The 16,608-nt window shown below is 45.4% G+C and overlaps 1 protein-coding gene across 1 annotated transcript in view; it reads right to left on the bottom strand.

Annotated features, from left to right (window-relative positions):
* LOC137638545 (ATP-dependent RNA helicase DDX55) overlaps positions 1 to 14,337 on the bottom strand; it is a 352,777-nt gene extending 338,440 nt beyond the window's left edge. Inside the window, exon 1 of the mRNA XM_068370681.1 lies at positions 14,198 to 14,337. The gene's annotated coding sequence lies outside the window, so the exon portion shown is untranslated. The remainder of the gene's footprint in view (positions 1 to 14,197) is intronic.
* Positions 14,338 to 16,608: the final 2,271 nt, after the last annotated feature.

Here is a 16,608-nt window from a genome sequence, read left to right as displayed (position 1 = left end):
CACAACCTCTAACCCAGGCGCTTCTCAAGAACGAATTGACCACCCGCCAAATCAAAAAGGATGCGGAAGGCTTCTTAGCCTACCGTAACAACCCAAAAAACAACAATAAAAGCATTCAAGAGAAAGGTTAAAAAAGGTTATGGGATTAAGGGAATGTAGTGGCTGAGCCCTCACCTACTACTGCACTCGCTGCTACGAATGGTCCCAGGGTGTAGCAGTTCTCGTAAAGAGACTGGACATCTTTAAGATAAAATGATGCAAACACTGACTTGCTCCTCCAATAAGTTGCATCCATAATGCTCTGCAGAGAACGGTTCTGTTTAAAGGCCATCGAAGTGGCTACAGCTCTCACTTCGTGGGTCCTTACCTTCAGCAAAGCAAGGTCTTCATCCTTCATGTGAGAATGGGCTTCTCTTCTGCGTTTTTGGACATAGGCATCGAAGGTTTCTTGATTGCACACCATAAGGCTTCTGACTGTCCTCGTATAGGTTTTGACCTATTAAGATAGTATTTCAGAGCTCTGACAGGGCAAAGAACTCTTTCTAGCTCGTTACCCACCATGTTGGAAAGGCTAGGAATTTCGAACGATCTAGGCCAAGGACGTGAAGGAAGTTCATTCTTAGCTAAAAATCCGAGCTGTAAAGAACATGTTGCTGATTCGGATGTGAACCCAATGTTCTTGCTGAAGGCGTGAACCTCACTAACTCTTTTAGCTGTTGCAAGGCAGACGAGGAAAAGAGTTTTGAGAGTAAGGTCTTTGAAGGAAGCTGACTGGAGAGGTTCGAACCTAGGAGACATAAGGAACCTTAAGACTACGTCTAGATTCCAGCCTGGAGTGGATAAACGACGTTCTTTAGAAGTCTCGAAAGATTTAAGGATGTCTTGAAGGTCCTTGTTGGAGGAAAGGTCCAAACCTCTGTGGCGGAGAACTGAAGCCAACATACTTCTGTACCCTTTAATCGTAGGAGCCGAAAGGGATCTCACATTCCTTAGATGTAATAGGAAGTCAGCTACTTGGGTTACAGAGGTATTGGTAGAGGAAACTGCATTGGCTCTGCACCAGCTTCGGAAGACTTCCCACTTGGATTGGTAGACTCTACGAGTGGATACCCTCCTTGCTCTGGCAATCGCTCTGGCTGCCTCCTTCGAAAAGCCTCTAGCTCTAGCGAATCTTTCGACAGTCTGAAGGCAGTCAGACAAAGAGCGTGGAGGTTTGGGTGTACCTTGTTTACGTGAGGTTGACGTAGAAGGTCCACTCTTAGAGGGAGAGTCCTGGGAACGTCGACCAGCCATTGTAGTACCTCTGTGAACCATTCTCTTGCAGGCCAAAGGGGAGCAACCAGCGTCAGCCGTGTCCCTTCGTGCGAGACGAACTTCTGAATGACTCTGTTGATGATCTTGAACGGCGGGAATGCATATAGGTCGAGATGGGACCAATTCAGCAGAAAAGCATCCACGTGAACTGCTGCTGGGTCTGGAACTGGGGAACAGTACAAAGGAAGCCTCTTGGTCATGGAGGTGGCGAACAGATCTATCGTAGGCTGACCCCACAAGGTCCAAAGTCTGTTGCACACGCTCTTGTGAAGGGTCCATTCCGTGGGGATGACTTGATCTTTCCTGCTGAGGCGATCTGCTGAGACGTTCATGTTGCCCTGAATGAACCTCGTAACCAGAGTGAGATTTAGACTTCTTGACCAAATGAGGAGGTCCCTTGCTATCTCGTACAGCTTCCTCGAATGGGTCCCTCCCTGCTTGGAGATGTAAGCCAAGGCTGTGGTGTTGTCGGAGTTCACCTCCACCACCTTGCCTAACAGGAGGGACTTGAAGTTCATTAAGGCCAGATGAACTGCCAGCAGCTCCTTGCAGTTGATGTGGAGCGTTTCCTGTTCCTTGTTCCATGTTCCCGAGCATTCCTGTCCGTTCAAGGTCGCGCCCCAGCCCGAGTCTGATGCGTCCGAAAAGAGATGAAGATTGGGGGTCTGAATCGCTAACGATAGACCCTCCTTGAGAAGGATGTTGGTCTTCCACCACAAGAGAGTAGTCTTCATCTCTTTGGTGACAGGAATAGAGACTGCTTCGAGCGTCAAATCCTTGTCCCAGTGAGCTGCTAGATGGAATTGGAGAGGGCGGAGGTGGAGTCTCCCTAACTCGACGAACAGGGCTAAAGATGACAGGGTCCCTGTTAGACTCATCCACTGTCTCACCGAGCAACTGTTCCTCTTCAGCATGCTCAGGATGCATTCTAGGGCTTGGCTTATCCTTGGGGCCGATGGAAAAGCCCGAAAAGCCTGACTCCGAATCTCCATTCCCAGGTAAACGATGGATTGGGAGGGAATGAGCTGGGACTTTTCTAAGTTGACCAATAGACCCAGTTCCTTGATCAAGGCCAAAGTCCAGTTGAGACTCTCCAGACAGCGACGACTTGTGGGGGCTCTTAACAGCCAGTCGTCTAAGTAAAGGGAGGCTCTGATGTCCGATAAGTGGAGGAATTTTGCAATATTCCTCATCAGATGCGTAAACACCATAGGAGCTGTGCTTAGGCCAAAACACAGGGCTTGGAATTGGTACACAGCCTTTCCAAAAACGAATCTCAGGAAAGGTTGGGAGTCTGGATGAATAGGAACGTGAAAGTAAGCGTCTTTCAGATCCAACGAGACCATCCAGTCCTCCTGCCTGACCGCTGCTAGGACCGACTTCGTCGTCTCCATAGTGAACGTCTGCTTGGTGACATAAGCATTGAGCGCGCTGACGTCCAGCACCGGTCTCCAACCTCCTGTCTTCTTGGCCACCAGAAAGAGACGGTTGTAGAAGCCCGGGGATTGATGGTCCCGGACTATCACCACTGCCTTCTTCTGTAACAGGAGCGACACCTCCTGTTGTAACGCTAGCCTCTTGTCCTTTTCCTTGTAGTTGGGAGAGAGGTTGATGGGAGAAGTGGTCAGAGGGGGATTGCGGCAGAATGGTATCCTGTAACCCTCCCTTAGCCACTTGACAGACTGGGCGTCTGCACCTCTTCTTTCCCAAGCTTGCCAGAAGGTCTTGAGTCTGGCTCCTACTGCTGTCTGGAGAGGAGGAGAGTCAGTGTTTGCCTTTTGAAGTCTTGGGACCTTTCTTAGACCTGCCCCTGGAAGAGTCTGGACGGGTACTTCCTCGGCTGGGGGCTCTGCCACGAAAGGGCGGAATAAATCTTGTAGCAGGAGTATCGGCCACTGGGGTGCGGTAAGTTCTGGGAACTGAAGGAGCAACCTTAGCCTTACGAGCTGAAGAGGCCACAAGGTCATGAGTGTCCTTCTGAATAAGGGCCGCAGACAAATCCTTGATAAGCTCTTCGGGGAACAGGAACTTAGAAAGCGGAGCAAAAAGTAACTGAGACCTTTGACAAGAGGTGATGCCAGTAGAAAGAAAAGTGCAAAGTTGTTCCCTTTTCTTGAGTACTCCTGAAACAAACATTGATGCAAGTTCGCCGGACCCATCCCGAATTGCTTTATCCATACAGGACATTATAAGCATGGCTGAGTCCTTGTCAGCAGGGGCAGTCTTCTTGCTCAAGGCCCCCAGGTACCAGTCGAGAAAATTGAAAATCTCAAAGGCACGAAATATACCCTTTAAGAAGTGGTCTAAGTCGGAAAAGGTCCAGCAGACCTTAGAGCGCCTCATAGCCGATCTACGTGGAGAGTCGACCAAACTTGAGAAGTCAGCCTGGGCAGAGGCAGGGACTCCCAAGCCTGGTTCCTCTCCTGTGGCATACCATACGCCCGCCTTAGAAGTCAGCTTAGTAGGAGGGAACATAAAAGAAGTCTTCCCTAGTTGCTGTTTGGACTGCAACCAATCCCCTAACATTCTTAAAGCTCTCTTAGAGGATCTAGCAAAGACGAGCTTAGTATAGGCCGACTTAACAGGTTGCATGCCTAGCGAAAACTCAGATGGAGGAGAGCGAGGGGTAGCAGAAACAAAATGATCCGGGTAAACCTCTCTGAAAAGAGCCAGGACCTTGCGAAAGTCAATGGAGGGAGGAGAAGACTTGGGTTCCTCCACGTCCGAAGAGGGATCATCTGGGTGCGCAGCTTCCTCCTCAGAAACCTCATCACCTGAGTGGTGCGAAGCGAGACGTAAAGTTACAGCGGTGTGCTGAACAGCAGAATCCTGACAAGCGGGTGCATAAACACTTGCGGTTTCATCCTCAAGTCTCTGTTGAAGAGGATGAGGGCTGGTAACGACAAAGTCAAGAGGTTGGGATGAAGGAGGTTCTGCGGCGGTTTGAGGAGCAAGAGTGGAGAGAGGCGACTGTATTAAAACCTGAGGATCAGGCTGCAAAGACTGGTCAAGTAGAGTAGAAGAAGGTAGGTGCATGCGTTGAGGTGGCTGACTCCTAGCATGAGTTTCCTGTCTCAAGAGTTGCGCTTGCTTCAAGGGTTGAGGTGGATGCGCAGTAGCAGGTTCCTGTCTCACGAGTTGAGGTTCTTGAGGTGTGAGCTGCGAGAGTTGAGGTAGCGGCTGCGCAGAACGCAGTTCCTGTCTCACGAGTTGAGGTTCTTGAGGTGCTAGCCTCAAGAGTTGAGGCTCTCGCCTTGAGGAAAGTTGAGGTAGCAGCTGCGAGAGCTGAGGTGGCTGCCTCAAGGATGGTAGAGGTTGTCGTACCTCAAGAGGTTGTTGCCTCGAAGATGGTCTAACTGCAAGAAAATCTTGCCTCAAAGGAAGAGGAGGATGTAAGGCATAAGACTCCTGTTCCCATTGTTGAGGTTGCCTTAAGGAAGGTGGAGGTTGCTGCACAACGCTGGTAACTGGCAACTCCGAACGCGGTAAGGTAGCTTGAGGAACCTCAACTTCGTACGTCTGGCAGACTGGACTGCGGTGAGGCGGAGCGCTCGCAGGAGGAGGTGTAACCTTCTCTGCCTGAAACTCACGCATTAAGACCGCAAGCTGCGACTGCATGGACTGCAGCAAAGTCATCTTGGGATCAACAGACGATAAGGTCTGTTGAGGCAAAGCCTTAACAGAAGATGAGGTCTGTTGAGGCATCGCCTTACCTCTCTTAGGAGGTGTGCAGTCACCTGATGACTGCGGAGAGTCAGAGCTAACCCAATGACTGCATCCGGGTTGTTGAACTCTTGAGGTCTGGACTTTACGTTTAAGAGGTCTTGAGACCTGAGTCCAGCATTTTCTCCCCGAAATTTCTTCTGCAGACGAGGAAAATAAGGGCTCAATCGTCTGCGGGTGGGAGTGACGGTCTCTGTAAGACACGCCCGCAACCACCGAGGATACTTCTGTGCGCCGATCAAGGCCTGCCGAACCCTTTTGCCCTTCGACATTGCTTCTCCCCTGGGCTTGGGAGCTTGCAAGAGGTCCCGGACTGGGAGGACGACTGGCACGCACAGAAGTACCCTCACGCACAACACTGACACTGACACTAGCACTCGGCACCGCACTGACACTAGCACTCGGCACCGCACTGACACTAGCACTCGGCACAGCACTGGCACTACCACTTCCCACTGCACTTTTGACCTTAAGTTCCTTGACGTCCGCCAAGAGGAACTTGTGGTCACTCACTACCGATTCCACTTTGTCACCTAAAGCCTGAATGGCACGCAAAACATCGGACATATCAGGCTGAGCACAAATAGTAGGTTCGGGGGTAGCCACTACAGGGGGAGGAAAAGGTTGAGGATCATGAGGTGAGGAATAAAGCGAAGAGCGAGCAGAACTCCTCCTAACTCTCTCTCTCTCTAACTTAGTGGTATATTTAAGGAATCGAACAAACTCAAGTTCCGAAAGTCCGGCGCATTCCTCACATCGATCTTCCAACTGACAGGATCTTTCCCTACAGTCGGAACAAGCGGTGTGAGGATCAACCGAGGCCTTCGGAATACGCCTATTACAAGTCCTACATCGTCTATGGGGAGGGGCTTGAGAAAGGTCGGACATCTTGAATCAAAGAGCTAGTCAAGGGGGATTCCAAATAAAGCAAAAGATCGTTAACCATTAATCAAATCAATATAAAAGCTATCTAAGCTAATAGAAAGGTTTCCAGTATAGCGAAAGCTGAAATCTTAGAGCAATACTTCACCAAAAACCGTGAACAAGACTCCAAAATTATAAGCGTATCCATGAACGTCTTGCCGGAAGCACGACAGAGGAAAAATTGAGGTGGTGTCAACAAGAAGTACTGCAGTACCTGGCCACAGGTGGCGCTGGTGAGTACACCCCCTTCTAGTATAGTGATCGCTGGCGTATCCCTTCCGTAGAATTCTGTCGGGCAACGGAGTTGACAGCTACATGATTATCGGGTAAGTTTAATATTGAAAATAGATAATTGCACATTAAGAAAGCGTGTACTTTTGTTTTTATATTTCGGGTTTGTTTTAAAAATCGAGTATTGTTGACTTCTTTTTTTTTTTCTTTTGGCTGTGATTAGATCAGCTGTCATCTAGCTGCCGCTCTTGAGTGTGTACGAATACACTAACAAAGTATCATTTATACCATTTCTTAACTTATTCAAACCGTCTACAGTATACAGTTGATATTACATAAGCACTAATGTGTTATAACCTATCAAATTTTTTTGTTTATTACATTTAAACCCCCCCCCTCTCTCTCTCTCTCTCTCTCTCTCTCTCTCTCTCTCTCTCTCTCTCTCTCTCTCTCTCTCTCTCTCTCTCTCTCTCTGTGGGCTACTTTTCACTACCTCCTATTCCTTACCTCTCTCTATCTCTCTAACAAATGATATCTTTGTTGCTCCTCAAAGTTTCATTTATATTGAAAATCAATCACGATTCAATTTTCCTTACTTTCTCCAATCTCGCACCATCGGTCACATCGCGGTATTTTCGATATTTCTGGAAAATCCGCGATATATGTATATACATGGGTTATGAAAAAAATCCGCGAAGTGGTGAATCCGCGATGGTCGAACCGCGAAGTAGCGAGGGTTCACTTTTCATTTTAGCAGTTATTCAAAATAACAAACATAAAATAAATAAGTACCTGGTAAGGAAGTCGACTTGAACCATTACTCTGCCTTTTTAAGTACGTCTTCCTTACTGAGCCTAGCGATCCTCTTAGGATGCTGAGCGACTCCTAGGTGCTGAAGTATGAAGGGCTCCAACCCATACTAAAGGACCTCATCACAACCTCTAATCTAGGCGCTTCTCAAGAAAGAATTTGACCACCCGCCAAATCAACCAGGATGCGGAAGGCTTCTTAGCCTTCCGTACAACCCAAAAAACAACAATAAAAAGCATTTCAAGAGAAAGATTAAAAAAGGTTATGGGATTATGGGAATGTAGTGGTTGAGCCCTCACCTACTACTGCACTCGCTGCTACGAATGGTCCCAGGGTGTAGCAGTTCTCGTAAAGAGACTGGACATCTTTGAGGTAAAATGATGCGAACACTGACTTGCTTCTCCAATAGGTTGCATCCATAACACACTGCAGAGAACGGTTCTGTTTGAAGGCCACTGAAGTAGCGACAGCCCTAACTTCATGTGTCCTTACCTTCAGCAAAGCAAGGTCTTCTTCCTTCAGATGAGAATGGGCCTCTCTAATCAAAAGCCTGATGTAATAAGAAACTGCGTTCTTAGACATCGGTAAAGCAGGTTTCTTGATAGAACACCATAAAGCTTCTGATTGTCCTCGTAATGGCTTTGTACGTCTTAAATAGTACTTAAGAGCTCTTACTGGGCAAAGTACTCTCTCTAGTTCGTTCCCAACCAAGTTGGACAGGCTTGGGATCTCGAACGACTTGGGCCAAGGACGAGAAGGAAGCTCGTTTTTAGCTAAAAAACCAAGCTGCAAGGAACATGTAGCCGTTTCAGATGTAAAACCTATGTTCCTGCTGAAGGCGTGAATCTCACTGACTCTTTTAGCTGTTGCTAAGCAAACGAGGAAAAGAGTCTTCAATGTGAGATCCTTAAAAGAGGCTGATTGAAGCGGTTCGAACCTTGCTGACATCAGGAACCTTAAAACCACGTCTAGGTTCCAGCCTGGTGTGGTCAACCGACGCTCCTTTGAGGTCTCAAAAGACTTAAGGAGGTCCTGTAGATCTTTGTTGGTGGAAAGATCTAAGCCTCTGTGGCGGAAGACCGCTGCCAACATGCTTCTGTAACCTTTGATCGTAGGAGCTGAAAGGGATCTTACATTCCTTAGATGTAAAAGGAAGTCAGCTATCTGCGTTACAGAGGTACTGGTTGAGGAAACTGCATTCGCCTTGCACCAGCTTCGGAAGACTTCCCATTTTGACTGGTAGACTTTGAGAGTGGATGTCCTCCTTGCTCTGGCAATCGCTCTGGCTGCCTCCTTCGAAAAGCCTCTAGCTCTTGAGAGTCTTTCGATAGTCTGAAGGCAGTCAGACGAAGAGCGTGGAGGCTTGGGTGTACCTTCTTTACGTGCGGCTGACGCAGAAGGTCCACTCTTAGAGGAAGAGTCCTGGGAACGTCCACTAGCCATTGCAGTACCTCGGTGAACCATTCTCTCGCGGGCCAGAGGGGAGCAACCAACGTCAACCGTGTCCCTTCGTGAGAGGCGAACTTCTGTAGTACCCTGTTGACAATCTTGAACGGAGGGAACGCATACAGGTCTAGATGGGACCAATCCAGAAGAAAGGCATCCACGTGAACTGCTGCTGGGTCTGGAATCGGAGAACAATACATCGGGAGCCTCTTGGTCATCGAGGTAGCGAAAAGATCTATGGTGGGCTGACCCCACAGGGCCCATAGTCTGCTGCAAACATTCTTGTGAAGGGTCCACTCTGTGGGGATGACCTGACCCTTCCGGCTGAGGCATTCTGCCATGACATTCATGTCGCCCTGAATGAACCTCGTTACCAGCGAAATCTTTCGATCTTTTGACCAAGTGAGGAGGTCCCTTGCGATCTCGAACAACTTCCTCGAATGAGTCCCTCCTTGCTTGGAGATGTACGCCAAGGCTGTGGTGTTGTCGGAGTTCACCTCCACCACCTTGCTTAGATGGAGGGACTTGAAGTTTATCAAGGCCAGATGAACTGCCAATAGCTCCTTGCAGTTGATGTGAAGTGTTCTTTGCTCCTGATTCCACGTGCCCGAGCATTCCTGTCCGTCCAGTGTCGCACCCCAGCCCGTGTCCGATGCGTCCGAGAAGAGACGGTGGTCGGGGGTCTGAACAGCCAATGGTAGACCTTCCTTGAGAAGAATGCTGTTCTTCCACCACGTCAGTGTAGACCTCATCTCTTCGGAAATAGGCACTGAGACCGCCTCTAGCGTCATGTCCTTTCTCCAGTGAGCAGCTAGATGATACTGAAGGGGGCGGAGGTGGAGTCTCCCTAACTCGATGAACTGGGCCAGCGATGAAAGTGTCCCTGTTAGACTCATCCACTGCCTGACTGAACATCGGTTCCTTCTCAGCATGCTCTGGATGCATTCTAGGGCTTGACTGATCCTGGGGGCCGACGGAAAAGCCCGAAAAGCTCGACTCTGAATCTCCATACCTAGATAGACAATGGTTTGGGATGGGACGAGTTGGGACTTCTCTATATTGACCAGGAGACCCAATTCCTTGGTCAGATCCATAGTCCATCTGAGATTCTCCAGACAGCGACGACTTGACGAAGCTCTTAAAAGCCAGTCGTCCAAATAGAGGGAGGCTCTGATGTCTGCCAAGTGAAGGAATTTGGCAATATTCCTCATCAGTTTGGTAAACACAAGAGGTGCCGTGCTTTGGCCAAAGCACAGGGCTTGGAACTGGTACACGACCTTTCCAAAGACGAACCTTAGGAAAGGTTGGGAGTCTGGATGGACGGGGACATGAAAGTACGCGTCTTTCAGGTCTAACGAGACCATCCAGTCTTCCTTCCTGACCGCTGCTAGGACCGACTTCGTCGTCTCCATTGTGAACGTCTGCTTGGTGACAAAAGAATTGAGAGCACTGACGTCCAGCACCGGTCTCCAACCTCCTGTCTTCTTCGCTACCAGGAAGAGACGGTTGTAGAAGCCCGGGGATTGATGGTCCCGGACTATGACTACCGCTCCCTTTTGTAGCAAGAGCGACACCTCTTGTTGCAACGCTAGCCTCTTGTCCTTCTCCTTGTAGTTGGGAGAGAGGTTGATGGGAGAAGTTGTTAGAGGGGGACTGCGGCAGAACGGAATCCTGTACCCCTCCCTTAGCAACTTCACAGACTGAGCGTCTGCACCTCTGTTCTCCCAAGCTTGCCAGAAGTTCTTGAGCCTGGCTCCCACTGCTGTCTGGAGAGGTAGGCAGTCAGATTCTGCCTTTTGAGGACTTGGAACCCTTCTTCGATTTGCCACGATGACTGTCGGCACGGGTACCTCCTCTGCTGGAGGTTCTGCCACGAAAGGGCGGGATGAACCTAGACGCTGGTGTGTCCATCCTAGGTCTAGGCACGGAAGGTAAAGCTTTGGTCTTACGTGCGGAGGACGCCACCAGGTCATGGGTATCCTTCTGGATCAACGAGGCAGCCATCCCCTTGATCAGCTCTTCCGGAAAGAGACACTTGGAAAGCGGAGCAAACAACAACTCCGACTTCTGGCAAGGAGTGATCCCAGCCGACAAGAAGGAGCAAAGATGGTCTCTCTTCTTAAGCACTCCCGACACGTACGAAGCCGCAAACTCACCAGACCCATCCCGAATGGCTTTGTCCATGCTAGACATGATAAGCATGGCAGAGTCCTTATCCGAAGGGGAAGTCTTTCTGCTTAACGCTCCCAAACACCAATCGAGGAAGTTGAAGATCTCAAAAGCACGAAAAACTCCCTTCAACAGATGATCCATGTCAGAAAAGGACCAGCAAATCTTAGATCGTCTCATAGCCAGCCTGCGGGGAGAGTCAACCAGACTTGAGAAGTCGCCCTGGGCAGAGGCAGGAACTCCCAAGCCGGGTTCCTCTCCCGTGGCATACCAGACGCTAGATTTGGAAGCAAGCTTAGTAGGCGGAAAGATGAAAGCAGTCTTTCCCAGCTGCTTCTTGGACTGCAACCACTCTCCCATAACCCTCAAAGCTCTCTTGGATGAGCGTGCGAGTACAAGTTTGGTGAAGGCAGGAGCTGCTGACTGCATGCCTAAAGCAAACTCGGAGGGAGGAGAGCGAGGGGTTGCAGACACAAACTGTTCCGGATACAAATCCCTGAACAGGGCAAGGACTTTCCTAAAGTCTAAGGAGGGAGGCGTAGACTTGGGTTCTTCTAAGTCGGAGTGCGGATCGTCCAAATGCGCAGCTACGTCGTCATCAGATACTCCATCATCCGAAAGCTGAGGAGGAAGTGGCAAAGGTGGAGCAGAAAGCTGAACGGCTGAATCCGGCAGCACGGGTGCATGCGTAGCTGCTGCGGATCCAACATCATGCCGCTGCTGGTCAGTCTGCGAGCTGGCAACAACAAAAGCGGAGTGCTGGTGCGTGGGAGGGACTGCCGTGGGTTGCGGAGCATGCCGCATGGGTTGCGGAGCATGCCGCATGGGTTGCGGAGCATGCCGCATTGCGTCAAAACACGGCAGCTCGACAGCACCTTCCCACTGCTGATGCGGTAGCTCACGCATGTCAACGGAGGGTGCAGCATGAACATGCATCTGGCAGGGTCGACTGCGCATCGGTGGTGGAGCTCTCACAGGTGGAGTGTGGGAGCAGGCAGCCGCAGTATCTGCTGAGCGCACAACCGTGGCAGGTTGTAGGTTAACTGGTGCAGTGTCAACCTTCTCAGCACGATACTCCTGCATGAAGGAAGCAAGCTGAGACTGCATAGTCTGCAGCATGGACCACTTAGGGTCTACCGTGGTTGGTGCGGCAACAGACGGAGTAGTTGCCTGCTGCGGAACCACTCTACCTCTCTTGGGAGGTGTGCAGTCTTCGGAAGACTGCGGCGAGTCCGAACTGACCCAGTGGCTACACCTGGGCCGTTGGACTCGCTCGGAAGGGACCTTACGCTTGAGAGGTCGTGAGACCTTGGTCCAACGTTTCTTCCTCGAAACTTCTTCCACAGACGAGGAATGACAGGGCTCATTCGTCTGTTTGTGGATGGGACGATCTCTGACAGATACGTCCGCAACCACTGAGGGTACATCCGTACGCTGATCAAGGCCTGTCGAACCCTTTGGTCCTTCGACATTGCTTCTCCCCTGGGCTTGGGAGCTTGCAAGAGGTCCCGGACTGGGAGGACGACTGGCACGAACAGATGTACCCTCATGCGCAACACTGACACTGACACTTTTCACTTCACTTGCACTCACTACACTTCCCACTGCACTTTGCGCTTTCAACTCTTTGACATCTGCCAAAAGTTGATTCCGGTCATTAGCTAATGACTCCACTCTGTCACCAAGAGCCTGAATGGCACGCATCATGTCCGCCATGGAGGGTTGAGCACTAGTAGCAGGGTCGGGAGTCACCACTACAGGGGAAGGAGTAGGTTGAGGGGCATGGGGAGAGGAAAAATCAAAAGAGCGAGAAGAACTCCTCCTGATCCTATCCTTCTCTAGCCTACGTGCATTCTTTAGGAATTCGTTAAAATCGAATTCCGAAAGCCCAGCGCATTCCTCACATCGATCTTCCAATTGACAGGATTTACCCCTACAATTGGAACAAACGGTGTGAGGATCTATGGAGGCCTTCGGAAGACGCCTAGAACAAGCCCTAACGCTACACTGCCTGTACTTAGGGACTTGAGAATGGTCAGACATCTTGAATTCTAGAAATAGTCAAGGGGGAAATCCAAAATCTAGCAAAGTTCATTAACAATTAATCCAAATCTAATCAAAAAGCTTGATAAGCTAATGATAAAGGTTCCTGAATAGCGAAGGCTAAAATCTAGAGCGAATACATCACCAAAATCGTGAAAAACAACTCCAGAAACAACAGCGTATCCAAGTAGGTCTTGCCGGTGGCACGACAGAGGAAAAATTGAGTTCTTGTTGACAAGAAGTACCTGAGTACCTACTCGACAGATGGCGCTGTTGTGTACACCCCCACCTATATAGCGATCGCTGGCGTATCCCGACCTTAGATTTTTCTGTCGGGCAACAGAGTTGACAGCTACATGATCATCGGGTAAGATTAATATTGAAAAAACACCATGAAATACACCAAGTAACATGTTTATATTCACAAAACAGTTTATTGTACTATTCTATAATTTTACCTAATTTTACTAATAACGTTGCGTATATCAAATGGTGATAGTTACTTTTGATTTTGGGACATGACTGTAGGGCCTCACCCAGTACGGCCCCAGTCACTTCGGCCTCTGACCCTTGTCACTACGGCCCCAACATGAGTCACTACGGCACCCACCCCTAGTCACTTCGGCCAACTCAGACCAACCACTCTAGTCACTTCGGTCGTCATTAGAAAGATTATTTTCTAATGAAAATTGGTATTCATTGGAGACCCTGACGGCGCTTGCGACGTGTGTGTTTACCATCCATGACAAGACGGACCTCTACAGTTACATTTTTGGCTTCTTAAGAAACAAAGAAGAAGAAGGAAGAGAGAGAGAGAGAGAGAGAGAGAGAGAGAGAGAGAGAGAGAGAGAGAGAGACCACTGTAGCTCTTATATTTAGGTTACCATCTTGGGAGGCCGTAGTGTCTAGGGTTGACGGTGAATGAGGCCATAGTGACTAGGGCAGTAGTAACTAAGGCCGTGGTGACTGGGGCCGTAGTGGTTGAGGGCCGTAGTGACTGGTTCCCCATGTATGATAGCGGCCACCTGTATGTAATATTACGCCTAGCTTAGATTACGGCAGTGTAAGGGGGGGTCAAAGGGGGCGCTAGGGCCCCTCCCCTCTTTTGGTAAGTAACGACATTAATAATCAGCGCCGTAGGAACTGGCCGCTGATATGCAAAGGCTCCCAACTGTATTTTGGGAGTTACAAGTCTGCTAAATTACGTTATTTAGGGTATTTAACATGAACATAGACTTCATTTTCATCATAATATGACGTAAGTTAAGGGGAACGTTCCCTGGTCAGACAAGGGGCTGCTGATATTCAACCTAGGCCTACGTAATTAATATTTAGGGTAAGCATTCATATTTAAAGTAGGCCTACATATAATTATCAGAACATTAATGAAATTAAACCTTTAATTATTGACCTTAAGGACATGCTCACCTACCAGTAGACATATTTCTTACAAATACTATTCTACCATAGCCTTATACCTTTCATATTCTCTTTAGCAATTGTAAATTAAATAAACTTTCAAATTCCAGTTTCTCACCTTTGACGAAATATTTATATAATTCCTGGAGAAGACAGAAGAAGGACATTTTTCAATAACAAATTCACAGGTTACAAAACACACGAGCTTGCGTAAAAGTGTTTTCGATTTTAGGGTTAAGATGTGTCCTTTACAACGGCTCTTCTTTTAATCTTGTGATGTGTTGTTTAATTGTTCTTTGGTAATGTATAATGTATTATTTGATTGTTGTCTGGTAATGTATAATGTATTTGATTGTTCTCTGGTAATGTATAATGTATCATTTAATTGTTCTTTTGTAATGTATAATGTATTACAAGTACAAGTAAGTATTATTTTATCCTTCTCTGGTAATGTATAATGTATTATTTTATTGTTCTCTGGTAATGTATAATGTTTGATTTGATTGTTCTCTGGTAATGTATAATGTTTTATTTAATTGTTCTCTGGTAATGTATAATGTATCATTTAATTGTTCTTTTGTAATGTATAATGTATTACAAGTACAAGTAAGTATTATTTTATCCTTCTCTGGTAATGTATAATGTATGATTTAATTGTTCTCTGGTAATGTATAATGTATCATTTAATTGTTTTTTGTTAATGTATAATGTATTATTTGATTGTTCTCTGGTAATGTATAATGTATTATTTGATTGTTCTTTGGTAATGTATATTGTATGATTTAATTGTTCTCTGGTAATTTATAATGTATTATTTAACTGTTCTCTTGTAATGTATAATGTTTTATTTAATTGTTCTCTGGTAATGTATAATGTATGATTTGATTGTTCTCTGGTAATATATAATGTATTATTTAATTGTTCTCTGGTAATGTATGATGTATCATTTAATTGTTCTCTGGTAATGTATAATTTAAGATTTAATTGTTCTCTGGTAATGTATAATGTATTATTTAATTGTTCTCTTGTAATGTATAATGTATTATTTGATTGTTCTCTGGTAATGTATAATGTATGATTTAATTGTTCTCTTGTAATGTATAATGTATAATTTAATTGTTCTCTGGTAATGTATAATGTATTATTTAATTGTTCTCTTGTAATGTATAATGTATTATTTGATTGTTCTCTTGTAATGTATAATGTATAATTTAATTGTTCTCTTGTAGTGTATAATGTATAATTTAATTGTTCTCTGGTAATGTATTATGTATTATTTAATTGTTCTCTGGTAATGTATAATGTATTATTTAACTGTTCTATTGTAATGTATAATGCATTATTTGATCGTTCTCTGGTAATGTATAATGTATCATTTAATCGTACTTTTTTAATGTATGATGTATTATTTGATTGTTCTCTGGTAATGTATAATGTATTATTTAGTCGTTCTCTTGTAATGTATAATGTATTATTTAATTGTTCTCTGGTAATCTTGCAATGTATTATTTGATTGTTCTCTGGTAATGTATAATGTATTATTTAACTGTTCTATTGTAATATATAATGCATTATTTGATCGTTCTCTGGTAATGTATAATATATCATTTAATTGTTCTTTGTTAATGTATAATGTATTATTTGATTGTTCTCTGGTAATGTATAATGTATTATTTAATTGTTCTCTTGTAATGTATAATGTATGATTTAATTGTTCTCTGGTGATGTATAATGTATTATTTAATTGTTCTCTTGTAATGTATAATGTATTATTTGATTGTTCTCTGGTAATGTATAATGTATTATTTGATTGTTCTCTTGTAATGTATAGTGAATTATTTAATTGTTCTCTGGCAATGTATAATGTATCATTTAATCATTTTTTGTTAATGTATAATGTATTATTTGATTGTTCTCTGGCAATGTATAATGTATTATTTGATTGTTCTTTGGTAATGTATAATGTATCATTTAATTGTTCTTTTTTAATGTATAATGTATTATTTGATTGTTCTCTGGTAATGTATAATGTATTATTTAATTGTTCTCTTGTAATTTATAATGTATTATTTGATTGTTCTCTTGTAATGTATAAAGTATTATTTGATTGTTCTCTTGTAATGTATAATGTATTATTTAATTGTTCTTTTATATAATTTTGTCTTTTTCTCTACATTATTATTATTATTATCATTATTATTATTATTATTATTATATTTATTATTATTAATAATATTATTATTATTAATAATATTATTACTATTACTTGCTAAGCTGCAAGTTCCTGCAGCCCTAGTTGGAAAAGTAGAATGCTATAAGCCCAAGAGCTCCAACAGGGAAAATAGCCCAGTGAGGAAAGGAAAAAAGGAAACTACAAGAGAAGTAATTAACTACTGAAATAAAATATATTATGAACAATAACGACATTAATATAAATATTTCATATATAACCTATAAAAACTTAAAAAAGAGGAAGAGAAATATAGAATAGTGTGCCCGAGTGTACCCTCAAGCAAGAGAACTCTAACC

This window comes from Palaemon carinicauda, chromosome 3, assembly GCF_036898095.1.
Source record: "Palaemon carinicauda isolate YSFRI2023 chromosome 3, ASM3689809v2, whole genome shotgun sequence".
NCBI lineage: Eukaryota > Metazoa > Arthropoda > Malacostraca > Decapoda > Palaemonidae > Palaemon > Palaemon carinicauda.
The sequence above is the reverse complement of the archived record's forward strand: the minus strand, read 5'-3'. Positions and strand labels throughout refer to the sequence as shown.